Here is a 13,393-nt window from a genome sequence, read left to right on the forward strand (position 1 = left end):
AAGTGTTATGCTTAGACATCTGATACATTTAAATGAAATTTATGTAAAACAAAAATAACATATGTAATGTAGGTAAATCTTTCAGTCTGTGCTATTTCAATGAGTTAAAACCTATCTGATTTATAAAACTGACAACTATAATAATAAACACTTCATAAAATTATATATGAGTCATTTTTAAATTTTGATACTGGCTAATTTTTCAAAAATGAAAATGAATGTAGCTAGAAAATATACATGTGATCATCAAAGTAGAATTGTGTACCAAGATTGAATCTTGAAAGAATTCGACAAATATGATGGAACATTAGTATTATAAATAACAACTGAGAATCAAGAATATAAGTGTGGATGATCTATTTAAACAGTCAAGCATGTTTCAACCTAGTGAATAAAGTTATACATCAATCTAAAACAGACACATTTGGATTGCAAACCTACTTATTCCTTTTTTACTTCCCTTTATTGTTAAATCAAAAGAATTTCAGTTGAATTTAGGAACCAGATAAAATGATTTCAAAGGGGCAAAGGAAATTAAATGATCTAAAATAAAAGTGATTATGCCAATGCTTGCTTCACCTAGTCATAGGGAAAGCATTTGAAAAGGGATGTTATGAAACAAACAAAAAATCCATTTAAATAGATTGTAAGATGTTTTCCAGTTATTTTTGCTGTGGTATATATTTCAAGATATTTTTGTGTTGCTAATGCTATGAAGCTCTGTGCATTTATTATCTAATTTGATTAGCACAAAAACTGTTTCACCAATTTAAGTCAATTAATTCTTTTTTATTTTTTAATTTTAATATCTCAAAAATCAGGAGTCATGCTACAACTGATGAAAAGCTATAGTGTAATTGTTGGTTTCATTACTTGTTAATGTATATAAAATTATGATTTGTCTTAGAATCTGACTTCTTAGAGTTCTTTATGGCATCACCAACTATATATATGTGTGTGTATATATATATAAAATATGTATATGGTAGAAGAGGATCAGAGAGGTTATTAAGTGTGATTGAAGTGAAATAATTAACACATTTTAGATCAAAAATTCTTATTCAGAACTCCTTATTTGTACACACACATTTAAACAATTACCTTATTATAATTTCATATATATTATTTGTACATAATATTTGTAACATAAAGATTCATTTAATGATTATAAGAGCTACTTTTATTATTTTATCTATAGTTAATTCTTACAAGTTATTATCAAAATGGAAATAAATTAACATTTCCATATAAATCAATACTATGTACTGAGAAGAGTAACAGCAATGACCTGTGACATACTAAAGCTGATGAATGCTTGTGTGAAAACATATGTTTTCACAGATAGGAAGTGTTATGTTATTGTCAGAAATTACCTGTAAACAATAAATCGCTTGTCATGCCTTAACTCCTCTAGCAAATTGACCTGCAATTTCACACATAGTGAAAATATTCAATTTATCTTATGTAGGTATATTTTATTCTTATCTTCCCCCCTTTTTTTTATCAAGATTAAAGATATGATCATCATAAAATAATTTGTTCATTAATTTAACAAATGTTTATTAGTTATCTATTAAATTCCATCCATACTTCTATATGAATAATATACTGTTAATGAGAAATTATCTATGTCCTCAAGGATCTTCAAACTAAATAATTTTTATCTTAAATAAATATTCTTATCAATAAATGATGATATGTGCTAAATAGAAGGGAGGAAGCAATGATGTCATAAAACATAATAGGCTCCATGCAGAAGGAAAAAGAACTAAAAGTCATGGAAAATTAAAGTAACACTTAGATGAATCTCAAAGAGTGAATTAGATATTGATATCACAAGGTAATGGAATGACTTAAGAGAGGGCTCCATTGTAAAAGAGTGACTCATGCACCACTTCAATTCTTTTGCTATCCTGTGTTGCTTGTTCCAGCTGCTACCATGGGAAGCAGATCTACCTGGGTTCTGACTGACCTCATGCAGGCCGGTCTGATGCTGCTGCACATCCTATTAATACCACAGGCCTTCCTTAACCTTGACTTCTTTATTCAAGAGATTGGAACCTAATCAAGGCTTACACATGTACAATAGTAAATGCATAGTATTTAACACTTTCTGGGGCAAGAAATTCATAATAAAATAAAGAAAATAATAAATTCATAATAAAGAAATTTTATTATGAATTTCTTGCCCCTTTTCTCCCACCATGTATGATAGTAAAACAAGTTTAAATTCTTTCTTACAAATTGTGTCTTGATAATATGAAATCGATCACAATCGATGAAGATGAGTTTAATAATAAACTTTCATAATCATTCCTTCCTCACCTCCTTAAGTCCCTTTATTCTATTTCTGAGGTCAGTACTCCCTAACAAAGCAATGCAGTTTGAACATCCCTTATTTGAAATGTTTGGGAGTAAATGTTTATTGAATTTTAGATTTTTTTTTTCAGATTTTTGCATATTTGTGTATACCTAATGAGGTATCTTGGGGATGAAATCCAGTCTAAACACAGAATACATTTATGATTCTTAAGCACCTTATATACCTACCTGAAGTTAATTTTACACAATATTTTTAGTGTACCTGCATTTCGACAGTGACCCATCACAGGAGGTCAGATGTTGAATTTTCCACTTGTGGTATCATATCACTGCTCAGAAAGTTTTGCATTTGATAGCATTTTGTATTTCAGATTTTCAGATTGGTGATGATCAAATTCCTCTGGATAGTCCATGTTAAAATAGCATGAGTCCTGATTTTTAAGAGCAGTTCCAGAAACTGCTGTTGAATTAATAATTAGTCAGAAAGAAAAAAAATAGAATGCATTCTACTTGGTTTTTAGCAGAAATAGATTTATTATATCTAATTAAATGACTCACAACACATGGAATACTTAGTCTTTTCAAGTACAATCTGAGTGATTATACTTGCTCCACTGAATGTGAAGAATCAAAATTTTGGCATCCATACCTCTTTATAGTAACTTAGATACCATGGTCCATAACTTGGGATTTTCTAGATGATGAATTCACTAGGAGGCCTGAGGAAACAGATTCCCTGATAACCATCCAAGAAGACTCTCAGAGACACATGAAAAGGAGAACCATGGGAGCTGCTATTTCTGCCAAGTTCAGAAACTGCCTCAGAAAGGAGTCATTATAGCTGCCTGTTCAAGAACCACAACAATGCTAGAAGTTAAAAAAATAAAAATCTTTACTCTGGAAACTACTACTTATAACTTCGAGCTCTAGAATCACTGAATTTATGACCATCTGTGGGAGAATGAAATGTACTTACATTCTTGCTCTACTTCCCATAGTACCCAAAACAGATGTTGATCAAATACTCTATGTAGTGGACAGGAAGCAAATCATAGTTGAGATATGGGTATAAAGGTAACTTTACAGTGTTTTATAATGTTTGAGAAAGCCACCGTCACAAGAAAGGTTTTCTTCTGTTATCCACTGACAGTTTGAGGACTGATCATTCTTGTTATAAGTCCTGTTTTTCTGCCTCTTTGCATGCCCAATAATCTTTGACTTAAAGCCAAAATTGTGAATATCACCTTGTTGGGAGCTGGAATTTTTCATATTCCTAAACATCTTGAGCTTCTACCTGGGAGAGTTAGTTGGAGAGAGTTTCATCTATGGTCTGTTGTTTTAATGATCTGTTCGGTGGATTTGGAACGGTGCTCTGTCTCCAGTTAATTACTCCCCACTATTGAGAAAGTACTTTTTTGAATACTCATCCCAATTCTATGAATTATGAGATATTTTTCCCCTGCCTGACTGGGGGAAGCAGGCAGTGTGTCAGCACTAGGCACTATTTCTTCTAATCATGTTGGATGGTTCACTCCCTGGCTTCAGATATATTTATACATACATATATTTTTTTTCCTTCAAATTTGAAACTCTTTTCTGCTTCTCTAGTCAATGCAATGCTTTCTCTTGCTTTCTCCAGTTTTTCATTAATTCTCCTCAATTCAGGAAGTCCACTGGGCTCCAACTTGGCTCTGCTTCCCTATAATGATCCTGAATGCTTCTCAAGGCATTGAGCTGCAATGAGGCTGACTCCAGTTTGCATGGCCCAGGGACCATTGGCCTTCATCTTCAGATGTTCAGTGCTGTGAAAATTACTGTTTTATATATTAGTGGAATTTTTTTGTGGAGGTTCTTTCCAGCAGGAGAGTAATTCTATTACCTGTTACTCTATTTTGCATAAAAGTGAAAATTCACATAAATCTGATATTTAACTTCTAAATAATCAATCAGTATGTTTTATAAAGAGCAGGTTTATATGCTGTAGAGTAGAAGTGGAGGAATCATTGTAGAGTCTCTTCTAGAATAAAAGGGAAAAGCAGATGCTGAGTAGGCCTAGAAGGATAGCAAAGTGAGTTGAGGGAGATATGATAAATATTTGAATGGCAGGTCCTCATGATGACCAAGCAAATTAAATTAATCGACTAAATTTTCTAATACTCAAATGAATTATAAATAATAGTTTTTAAGGTGCACACTCTAAAACTAGCAATGAGATCTATTAAATTAAAAGTGGAATGGAAGGCTTTTTTCATTAAATAATAAGATTCAGTGTCATTATGTTTGAGCATTTATTCTAACAGATTTGCTGTGTTTCCTAATAAATTTTATGGAAAATAAGAAATAATGGATTTTTAAGTTTTTAAGAATCTTTTAAACAAATATACAAAATTCAGAAACTCACTTAAATGTTTTATAATCTCCATTCTACTCTCCAATAATAAACATTTTTAATTATGCCAGAATCCCAGGTAGTTTAGTAGAATTAACTGGCAGTAAAGAATATAACTTGGAATTAGACCATAATGGAAGTGACAGTAATTCATTTGATTGCAAAATTCTCTGAGTCACACCCTTAGATAATAGATAGAAAAATGTGAAAGGTTTTACAAGTTCATGATATATAGATTATACAAAATATTTTAACCCTAGAAAACTAAATTTAATATTACTGGGAAAATCCTAGATTTAAGGAAACTTAAAAAGTAGATAGATTTATAGATAAAAGAATATGTACATTTAATAAATATTCTATAAGTATATAATTATAATTTGATATTATTTTTTAATAATTTAATAATAATTGATTTTTACCATGTTCAAAGTTTTATAGCTCATTCAAAAATTTTCTTTCTGAGCTTCTCATGACTCAGGTGAGCTATATAAATTCTATAATTTCTTTCTAGTTTTTCTTGGCAGCTAGAGAGTTATTTACCTTCTTTAGATTGTCTTCCTTAAGCAAATATTGTTTCTGCTTTACAGTTTCTTCATGTCCTCTGGCCCTGCCCAAGAAGATATAGTCACACTGCTGTGAAAATTCCATTGAAGTCTTATTTCATTTTAAAGAAAAGTATATAATAGTATACGTGTGTTAAAGACTTTTTCCTATAAATTTTCTGGACCCATTAAAATAAAATATATGTATATACCTTGAGTTTAAAAATAATGTCTACAAGCAATTTTTTTTTATTCCTTGCATTAATTGACTTTTTACATTAACTGCCCAGCTAATGGTTCCAATCTTATGTGAAATGTGGATTCCCACTGTCTGAGAAAGGGATGACATGTTATATAGAAAATAAAAGGTACACATAATCCAGAATGGGATTATAAGAATCATTTTCAATATGTTGCCCTCAGTTATAAATGATACATATATATCTATATCTATATAGATAGATAGATAGATAGATAGATAGATAGATAGATATAGATATATATATATATGGCACGCACAATACATTGCTTCTTTTCTGTTTTCATTAATATTTTCAAGATATCAGGAAGCCAATTACTTAAATAGCCCTTGATTGTTCAAAAGGAAAAGTCAAAAGTTTCATATTTGAAATTTTACATCTATTTTCTAATAATGATTTGTAATGATGATCTCTGATATTAAAATAATGATATTAGTCTCCCTTTTAAATTGAATATGAATTATATTTAGATTAATATAGAAGAAATGTCACCCTAAGAATCAAATATGTATACATGAAATTTACATGTCTTCGTTGTGTAGAATCTATTAGGTATTTCATTGAATTTCAGGAATTAACTTGACTCATGTCAATTTGTTCAAAACAAAAATGTACAGTTCCATTATGCAATATGAATAGACACTAAAATCTACTTTAATTCATAAAGGGCTAAACCATTATTATTTTTCACATCATCCACAATGTTTGATTGTCCTGTCAAGAACTGATGAGAGTAAATGTTTGTGTATATCATCTGAATTTAGATCCTGATTTCATTTTATGTATAAATTTTTTACAATTTTGCAACATTGCCTTTTATCAAAATGTAATTTACCCATTGAGGAATAATGTGTTTAATTTGAAAATTTGCCAACCAAGTTTCATCCAGCATTATCAAAATGGGTGCCCCCCACAGCAGTGCTGCTCCTGGAGCTCACTGTGCTGGTGGAAATGTCCCAGGTCTGTGCAGTCCCATGTGGTGGTGCTAATCACAAGAGCACTTGAAACATGGCTAATCAAACTGAGGAACTGAACTTTAACTAATTTAATTTTCCACACCTGCATGTGGCTAGAGATACTGGATAATGTAGGTTTAAATATTGTGACTATAGGAGAGAACAAAGTAGACAAAGAACTCGTCCTCCATGGATGAGGATTACAACTTGTAATATAGCATTAAAAGAAAAACCTGTAGATTACTCTCATTTATTGACATATAAGTAACATTCTAAATAGATGTTGAGTAATACACTCTATACTAGTTGAAATTATAATAAAATGTTTTAATTATGATTTGTTTTATGATAGTAAAGTATAATTAATATCATTAAACCTGCTACCATAATTTATGACATCAACAAATTGAAAGAGAAAACAAACATATGATCTTGATAATCTTATTAATGTTGATGAATATTTGCTAAAATATATCAGTATTGCTAGTACAATTCTAGATAAAATGGAATAAAAGCAAACTAAAGCACAATATTAAAATAATTTCTATTAAAATTAAGATCTGGACAGAATGTTCAAATATTACTTAAATTTACTTGCATGTTTTTGTCAGTATATTGAAATTTTCATAAAATGGTACAATCGCCAAACCAGAACATATTTTGCTTTTTTGTTAATGATTGTTTAGTTTGAAACTGGAATTAAAATTAAAATTTTCTAAAGTGATTTTATATTAACTTATGATAATAAATAATGTTTTTTTCAACTTTAGTAATAAGCTCACGGGAAAGGACAATATATATCATGAAATATGAAATTCTTTTAAATGTAGGAAATAATATAGCCTACATAAAATCTAGATAAAGAATATAAAATAAAGTATGAGGATGTAAATAATTCCATGTCCTTATATACAAAAAATGTATTAAAGTTAAATAATTATAACTATAAAATATAAATGTAATACATTTGAGTTGTAATACCAACAGAGTTGTTATAGATTTTGATTGTCTATAATTATTTTAATATGTTACATAAGAATAAATACCTACAGTGTGGTCAGATAAAAATACATACAGATATTTTTCTTCTTAGGAATCAAATTATCTATTAAATTTATCAATTGAACAGAGTAAGGAATCTGAAAAAAGAATGCAATACATACTGTAATTTATTATGTGCAAAGATGATTTCAGGTCAGTTTTAAAGGGTTTAAATTCCTAAATGTCAGGGAAAAGTACAAATTTATATTTTTTGGAAGAGAATAAACTTGTACCAATAATTTTAACATATGTTAAAATAACTTACCCATATTTTAAATGCTTAAATGTAAAAATTGAATAAGTAAGGAGGCTATATGAATGGCAAAGGTGTTGGTGAGCTGGTCAAGACTAGAAACTCAGAAACTAAAAGGAGGCATATTTGATTAAGAAAAGGTGAGCTGGACAAAAAATATCAATGATACCATGAAAATACCTGAATAGATAAGAAATTACAACAAAAATTTGCAGTGCTAGAGTTATTATCTTTAATTTATAGTAGTACTTGATAAATGACATGAAGTGTACTACATATTAGAAAATGTGCAAAGTACTTGAAGAGGCAATTAATACAAGAACAAATTCTAATGAAAAGATGCTTAGATTTATTAGGTTTTTGGATAATGCAAAGAAGCAATGAGCTATCATATTATGGGAATCAAAATACCACAATTAAAAAAATATTTTAACATCTTTCTGGTGAAAAGTATGTTCAAGGACTCTGTAATATATTGTTCATGTAAATATAAATTATTACAACTTCTTAGCAAAGCATTTGATAAATATATAAAGACATGTAGATATATTACAATTAATCCATCAACACACACTGAGGTGTCTCCCAGAAGCTCATGTGAGACAATGTAAGAAGGTTTAGAGGTGAGATGATTGGGTTATGGGAACATTAATCCAATTAGTGAATTAATCTCCTGATAGAGATTAACTGGGAGGTTACCATAGATTCAAGGTGTAGCTAGAGGAGATGGGTCATTTAGGGCATATATTTTGTCCCTGATGAGGGGAGTCTCTCTTTCACTCTCCCTACTTCCTGGTGTGGTGTTCTGAGCTACTTTCCTCTACCATACTCTTCTGCCATGATGTTCTGACTCCCCTGGAGTGCTGAGGAATGGAACCACCTGTCTAGGAATAAGACCTCTGAAAATGTGAGACTCACAATAAACTTTTTCTCTTTTAAAGGTCATCAGGTCTTTTGGTCACAGCAGCAACAAAACTGGCTAAAACACCCATACTTGATGATTCATCCCACAAATACTAAAATTCCAATCTATAGAGATACTGGAGTAATAATGCTATTAAAACATTGTTAAGAGTTACGAAGAATCCTAAAATAAAATGAATTTCTATAGATAAGGGAACAGTTGTATAAATTATAATATTATGACATATTTACACTTTTTAATATTACACATTCACTATAAACAGTGAATTAGATTTTTATTGATTTGAAAAAACCTATTTAATTAAAAATGAAGATAACAATGCTGATTAAGATCCCTCTACAATTAAAACAAGCTCCATACTATATATATAAAATCTTAAGAATGTAAAACAAGATAAGGAAGAGAAAATTGCTACTTGGGTTCTCTGGTATATGTTCATGTGCATGTGTTGTGTGTGGGTATGGAGTTATCTGTGGATCAGAAAAGAAGAAAAGAGAGAAAGGAGGAGTCATAGAAAAGGAAAGTAAAAATCATGAAATAAAAAAATGCTAAGTGTGATATTATGCTATGAATGCACTTATACAACTAAATAATTATGTAAGTCATGCTTTTAAAAGGAAATGAGAGAAAATGAGAATTTTATCAAGATGTTGAGTTGGAGTAGACTAAATGCATTTACCTTCTGATAATCCATTAAATGCTTTTCAATTTGCCAAAACTGCATAAAGAAAGGGAGAAACACACACAATTTTAGAAGACAGAGAACAGATTGTTCTTTGTAGGTGAGGCAGAATGGTGGAAGTTGCATGCACATGAAGAAATGAGTAAGGCTTCCTACTTGTTGCAAATTATGGTGAGAAAACATGAGTGGAACTCTTATAAGGAATATTTGAAGAAATTGAAGATACTTATATTAGAAAATATTTCCTGAGAAATCACAATGTTGTCTTTATCTTTTTGAGCAGCTGCCTTGTAGATTAATTATTGCTTCCACATATTGATTCTGCAAAAACAGTTCGTAGCCAAATAGAACAAGACTAGTCAAAAAAAACATGTGTCTGAGCCATTAAGAAAAGAAGTAGAAAGTTATGTAAACACTTGCTGTTAGAACTACATGCATTAGATTTACCATCACCCTACTATCTATGAACTATTATAATTTCAATCTTTTCCTTCATTTAGTCAAGCCAAGAAACCAAATCATTTGCATAGGTATTTTAAAAATATTCACATAACCCTTTGAAAATGATTAATAAAGATGTTTTTACTGTGAAAATGGTTGAAATTTATCAATATCACTAAAATTAGTATTCATAGAAATAAATCATAAGTTTTTAAACCATGTATGAATAATCTTATGTAATCAAGGTATCAAAAATTAAGGAAAGGGTTAATAGATGGCATTTTCATCAAGAAGAAAGTAAGAGATAGACAGTTGTCCCAAGTATATTTTAGTTATTTTAAGGTTTAATTGGGAATCTCATGTATTTAAAAGAGTTTTTTATTTTTAAATAGGGACAGGGAAGACTATGAAACAAAACAAATAGAAAACAAAATAAAAGCATGAAAAGTGGCATGCGTGTCTTCACCTCTGTATCTTATACCTAATTAATGGTGTATAAGTGATAACACTGAAAATAGTTGAGTTTAAATTGCTACATCTTCACAAATCCCATTTAAACAGTTTGATTTCATATTTCCAAAAATGTACAAATATGGACCAACTTGGCTTTTTCTTGTGTATTGAACAAGTATTTTTAAAAACCAAATATACTTTTACAATTTTAAAGCAGACTGTCCAAGTATATGTAAAGTGATTACTGAAAAAATGAGGACTTCATAGAGATAATTATTTTAGGGATCTACAATGGATACTAAGAAAGGGAGGGAAGAATCTGTGGTTCTTCTTTGGATTCAGTTGAGAGTATATATTTTTTTATGTTTACTTGCTTTTACTTTTAGATTAACTTTTATCTTCTGTACTACTCTGTGAACTCCAGAAGATGAAAACTAAGAATACATCCCTTAGTGTTTTAGTTTCCCCCATCAAGCTTATGTCAGGTCCTAATTTACATTTAATTTATAAGTAGTAGACAAATTAATTAAAGGAGTTATAATGTCAGTTTGTTAAGTAGAATGGTGTGAATCTTCATTGAAATCAGTGATCAGAATTACATGACATATACCAGTATTAATGCCCTCCCAATAAGTGAATATTTTAAACATCATGTGGTTGTTCCTTTATATTTAGTCAAATAACCAAAAAGTACAAGAAATTATATATCCTAACATAATTAAAGTTATTTTAAAATTGAATACAGTTTCAGAAAAATAAAAATAGATGTTAAAGAGAAAGGGAATCAAACTGAAAATTTTGAAGTCAACTTTTAAATTTGACAAAATTGTGATTATATAATAAAATAACAAGTGTAAAACTAAAAAAAAAAATTGAGATAATTACTAACATTTCCAGTCATAATGAGTTAATTTTGCTACATGATTATCAATAATTTGTTAAAATATAAACTATGTAAGTTCAGGGATATTGATCCTTTTGATCTTCATTTCTGCAGAAACTATAAGAAAACCTATTATGGATTAAATGTAGGATAAATATTTTGGAAATCAAAATTAATGAATTGCACAGTTTGTATATCTTTTAGTTGGTTTCTCTCAATTACAAAAATAAACAAATATATAATAGACATATTTTATATGTATATGAGTATATGTATATTTACACAAGATTTAAATATATAACTTTTATATAAATATGTAGCTTAAAATTATAGCCTCATGCAATTCATTTTCTTAATTATAATTTTTTAAAATCAATACATTTAAATGTTATATCTATCTCTATTTAATTCTTGTTACACTAATTTCATGCTTTTAATGTTACAGATTTTGTTTACCATGCTATGGATAAGCTATATAAGTCAATTAATTCTGTTCCTACATATATTTTTGCTCCCTTGGGCAATGAAAAGGATTAATGATGTATACTAAGAAGATTTCAAGCTATGAATTTTAGTCTACATTACACATTAAGAAAACAAATAATAATATTTGCATATCATGAAATATCAAATCTTATTCCATGAATATTTCCTTAATAAACACAAGCAAATCAACAATAAGAAGCCTTTTTTATTTTTTGAGCATCTGGATTGGTTCCATATCTTGGATTTTGTGAATTGTGCAGTTGTAAAGCATTGGTATGCCTGAGTCACTATAGTAAGCTGATTTTAATTCCTTAGGATAAATGCCATGGTTGGGATGGCTGAATCATTTGATGGTTCCATTCCTAGTCTTTTGAGGAATCTTCATACTGCTTTCTCAAGTGGTTGTACAAATTTGTTCTTCCACCAACAATATATGAATGTTAACTTTTTCCCCACATCCTCACCAGTATTATTGGTATTCTTGGTATTTCCAACAGGAGTAAAAAAAAAATCTCAATATAGTTTTGATCTTAATTTTCCTGATTTCTAGGATATTGAACATTTTTAAAATATATTTATTGATCAATTATATTTCTTTTCTGAGAAATGTCTGTTTGTTTGTTTTGTCATTTATTTGCTGGATATTAACCCCCTGTTGGAGAAGCAGTTGGCAAAGTTCTTCCCCCACTCTGTAGGCTCTCTTCATGCTCTTGTTTCCTTTGCTGTGCAGAACTGTAAAACACTGAAGAAGGTAATTGATGAGAAACTTAGAATATGAAAAACCTCCTATGTTTTTGACAGGCAGAATTAGTATTTTCAAAACAGCTATACTACAAAAAGTTTTATACAGATTCACTGCAATCTCCACCAAAATACATTTGGCATTTTTCACAGAACTAGAAAAAAAAAATCCTGAAAACGATTTGGAAGAATAAAAGACTAGAATGGACAAAGCAGTCCTGAGCAAGACATCGATACTGGAGGCATCCCAATATCTGATCAATTATAATGCAATGCTATAAAAACTAAGCATAGTTCTTACATTAAAACAAACATGAACATGAATGATGTTATGGTTTAGATATTATGTATCCCCCAAAGCTTGTGTGTGAGAGTGCAAGAAAACTTAGAGGTGAAATGATTGGGTTATGAGAGCCTTACCCAATCAGTGAATTAATTCCCCAATGAGCTAATGGGGATTAACTGGTGGTAACCGAAGGTAGGTAGGGTATGATTGGAGGATGTGGGTCATTGTGGGTGTGACTTTGGGGTGTATATTTTGCATCTGGTGAGTGAAGTCTCTCTAGCTTTCTGATCATCATGTGAACCACTTCCCTCCTTCACTCTCTTCCACCATGATGTTCAGCTTCACCTCAAGTCCCTGAGGAATGGAGTTGGATGTCTATGGACTGAAACTTCTGAAACTGTGAGTGCCCAAATAAACTCTTCCTCCTTAAAATTGTTCTTGTCAGGTCTTTGAGTCACAGCAGAGAAAAAGTTGACTAAAACAAATAGAATAGAATAGAAAACAGACAAATCCATATAAACAGAGTCATTTGATTCGCAGAAAGTGCCAAAAACATACACTGGAGAAGATAGTCTTTTCAAATAATGGTGAGAAAACTGAATGCCCATATGTAGAAGAATGAAACTAGATCCCTCTCACCCCACACAAAAGTCAATTCAAAATGGAACAAAGACCTAGAAATTAGACCAGAAACTTTGCAATTGCCAGAAGGAAACATAGACTCCACATA

The sequence above is a fragment of the Sciurus carolinensis genome, chromosome 5, assembly GCF_902686445.1.
Source record: "Sciurus carolinensis chromosome 5, mSciCar1.2, whole genome shotgun sequence".
NCBI classification, from domain to species: domain Eukaryota; kingdom Metazoa; phylum Chordata; class Mammalia; order Rodentia; family Sciuridae; genus Sciurus; species Sciurus carolinensis.